Source organism: Chiloscyllium plagiosum, unplaced genomic scaffold (genome assembly GCF_004010195.1).
Source record: "Chiloscyllium plagiosum isolate BGI_BamShark_2017 unplaced genomic scaffold, ASM401019v2 scaf_2636, whole genome shotgun sequence".
Lineage (NCBI taxonomy): Eukaryota > Metazoa > Chordata > Chondrichthyes > Orectolobiformes > Hemiscylliidae > Chiloscyllium > Chiloscyllium plagiosum.
This window is the reverse complement of record NW_025212752.1, coordinates 20,348-23,870: the sequence shown is the minus strand read 5'-3', so window position 1 is coordinate 23,870 and position 3,523 is coordinate 20,348. Positions and strand designations below refer to the sequence as shown.

General features: G+C 52.5%; 1 protein-coding gene across 1 annotated transcript in view; it reads right to left on the bottom strand.

Annotated features, from left to right (window-relative positions):
• Window positions 1-2,994: 2,994 nt before the first annotated feature.
• LOC122547461 (zinc transporter ZIP10-like) overlaps window positions 2,995-3,523 on the bottom strand; it is a 12,559-nt gene continuing 12,030 nt past the window's right edge. Inside the window, exon 6 of the mRNA XM_043686083.1 lies at window positions 2,995-3,302. The gene's annotated coding sequence lies outside the window, so the exon portion shown is untranslated. The remainder of the gene's footprint in view (window positions 3,303-3,523) is intronic.

The following is a 3,523-nucleotide window of genomic DNA, read 5'->3' as shown; positions in this document are numbered from 1 at the left end:
GCTGTGATAATCCCTGGCTGTGATAGTTCCCAGGCTGTGATAGTTCCCAGGCTGTGATAGTTCCCAGGCTGTGAGAATCCCAGGCTGTGATAATCCCAGGTTTGTGATAATCCCCGGCTGTGATAATCCCCGGCTGTGATAATCCCCAGGCTGTGATAACGCCAGACTGTGATAATCCCAAACTGTGGTCATCCCCAGGATGCGATCATCCCCAGGCTGTGGTCATCCCCAGGCTGTGATAATCCCAGACTGTGGTCATTCCCAGGATGCGATCATCCCCAGGTTCCGATCATCTCTGGTTGTGGTCATCTCCAGGCTGTGATAATTCCAGACTGTGACAATCCCCAGACTGTGATAATCCCCAGACTGAGATAATCCCCAGACTGAGATAATCCCCAGGCTGCGATAATGCCCAGGCTGTGATAATCCCAGGCTGTGATAATCCCCAGGCTGTGATAATCCCCAGGCTGTGATAATCCCCAGGCTGTGATAATCCCCAGGCTGTGACAATCCCCAGGCTGTGATAACGCCAGACTGTGATAATCACCAGGCTGTGAGAATCCCAGGCTGTGATAATCCCAGGTTTGTGATAATGCCCGGCTGTGATAATCCCCAGACTGTGATAACGCCAGACTGTGATAATCCCCAGGCTGTGATAATCCCCAGGCTGTGATAATCCCAGGCTGTGATAATCCCCAGGCTGTGATAACCCCCAGGCTGTGATAACGCCAGGCTGTGATAATCCCCAGGCTGTGATAATCCCCGGTCTGTGATAACGCCAGACTGTGATATTCACCAGGCTGTGATAATCCCAGGTTTGTGATAATCCCCGGCTGTGATAATCCCCAGGCTGTGATAACGCCAGACTGTGATAATCCCCAGAGTGTGATAATCCCAGGCTGTGATAATCCCCAGGCTGCGATAATCCCCAGGCTGCGATAATCCCCAGGCTGCGATAATCCCCGTCTGTAATATTACCCAGGCTGTGATAATCCCCAGGCTGTGATAATCCTCTTGCTGCGATAATCCCCGGCTGTGATAAACCTATGGCTGTGATAATGCCCAGGCTGTGATAATCCCCGGCTGTGACAATCCCCAGGCGATGATAATCCCCGGCTGTGACAATCCCCAGTCTGTGATAATCCCTGGTTGTGATAGTTCCCAGGCTGTGATAGTTCCCAGGCTGTGATAGTTCCCAGGCTGTGATAGTTCCCAGGCTGTGATAATCCCAGACTGTGGTCATCCCCAGGATGCGATCATCCCCAGGATACGATCATCCCCAGGCTGTGGTCATCCCCAGGCTGTGATAATCCCCAGGCTGTGATAATCCTCAGGCTGTGATAATCCCAGACTGTAGTCATTCCCAGGATGCAATCTTCCCCAGGCTCCGATCATCTCTGGTTGTGGTCATCTCCAGGCTGGGATAATTCCAGACTGTGACAATCCCCAGACTGAGATAAGGCCCAGGCTGTGATAATCCCCAGACTGTGATAATCCCAGGCTGTGATAATCCCCAGGTTGTGATAATACCCAGGCTGTGATAATCCCCAGGCTGCGATAATCCCCAGGCTGCGATAATCCCCAGGCTGCGATAACGCCAGACTGTGATAATCACCAGGCTGTGAGAATCCCAGGCTGTGATAATCCCAGGTTTGTGATAATCCCCGGCTGTGATAATCCCCGGCTGCGATAATCCCCAGGCTGTGATAACGCCAGACTGTGATAATCCCCAGGCTGTGATAATCCCCAGGCTGTGATAATCCCCAGGCTGTGATAATCACCAGGCTGTGATAATCCCCAGGCTGTGATAATCCTCTGGCTGTGATAATCCCCAGGCTGTGATAACACCAGGCTGTGATAATCCCCAGGCTGTGATAATCCCCAGGCTGTGATAATCCCCAGGCTGTGATAACGCCAGGCTGTGATAATCCCCAGGCTGTGAGAATCCCAGGCTGTGATAATCCCAGGTTTGTTATATTCCCCGGCTGTGAGAATCCCCGGCTGTGATAATCCCCAGGCTGTGATAATCCCAGGCTGTGATAATCCCCAGGCTGTGATAATCCCCAGGCTGTGATAATCCCTGGCTGTGATCATCCCCTGGCTGTGATCATCCCCTGGCTGCAATAATCCCCGGCTGTGATAATCCCCAGGCTGTGATAATCATCAGGCTGCAAAAATCCCCGGCTGTGATAATCTCTGGCTGTGATAATCCTCTGGCTGTGATAATCCTCTGACTGTCATAATCCCCAGGCTGTGATAATCCTCTGGCTGTGATAACCCCAGGCTGTGATAATCCCCGGCTGTGACAATCCCCAGGCTGTGATAATCCTCTGGCTGTGATAATCCTCTGACTGTCATAATCCCCAGGCTGTGATAATCCCAGGCTGTGATAATCCCCAGGCTGTGATAATCCCAGGCTGTGTTAATCCTCAGGCTGCGAAAATCCCCGGTTGTTATAAAACCCGGGTGTGATAATCTCAGACTGTAATAATCACTGGCTGTGATAATCCTCTGGCTGTGATAATCCTCTGGCTGTGATAACCCCAGGCTGTGATAATCCTCTGGCTGTGACAATCCCTCGGCTGCGATAATCCTCTGGCAGTGATAATCCTCTGGCTGTGATAACCCCAGGCTGTGATATTCTCCCCGTTGTGATAATCCCCAGGCTGTGATATTCCCCTGGTTGTGGTAATCCCAGGCTGTGATAATCACCAGGCTGTGATAATCCCCAGGCTGTGATAATCCCCAGGCTGTGATAACGCCAGACTGTGATAATCCCAGGCTGTGATAATCCCCAGGCTGTGATAATCCCCAGGCTGTGATAACGCCAGACTGTGATGATCCCCAGGCTGTGATAACGCCAGGCTGTGATAACGCCAGGCTGTGATAATCCCCGACTGTGATAACGCCAGGCTGTGATAACCCCAGTTGTAAATCCCCGGCTGTGATAACGCCAGGCTGTGACAACCCTTCGATACCAACCCCCTTACCGATTGCCAAGCCGTCTGTGAAGTTGTGGGCACCGTCACCAACAATGACCATCCAGGCGATTGTCGCTATCCCAGCATTCCTCATGTCCCCGGCCCCATGTGAATGTCCATGGCCATACCTCCCAGTCTCTCGCTCCCTGCCGTGATGGTGGTGCTGATCCTTCTGATCACGGACAGCCTTACCAGTGGCTGTCTGAGTGTGGGCGTGACCCGGAGCTGTGTCCCCAGTGTTCAACCCCTGGGCTTCAGGAGTCATGTAGGTGCTGAGTGTGACCTCCAATTCATCGTCAGGGTGAGGGTGATCAGCTGGACCTACAGTTGGAGAAAGACTCTTAGAGTTTGGGAGGCCATATCATTGATGAAGATCACCAGAACTCCCTCCTTAATTAATTTACACACACACACCAGGCCCGGCCAAACCCTGACCACCTTCAAATGCCTATTGGATCCTCCACTCCCCTCCCCACCCTTTCTCCCTCTGCCATCTTCTCCCCTTCCCCACATCCCTTTCCCTCCCCTCCTCTCCCACCTCC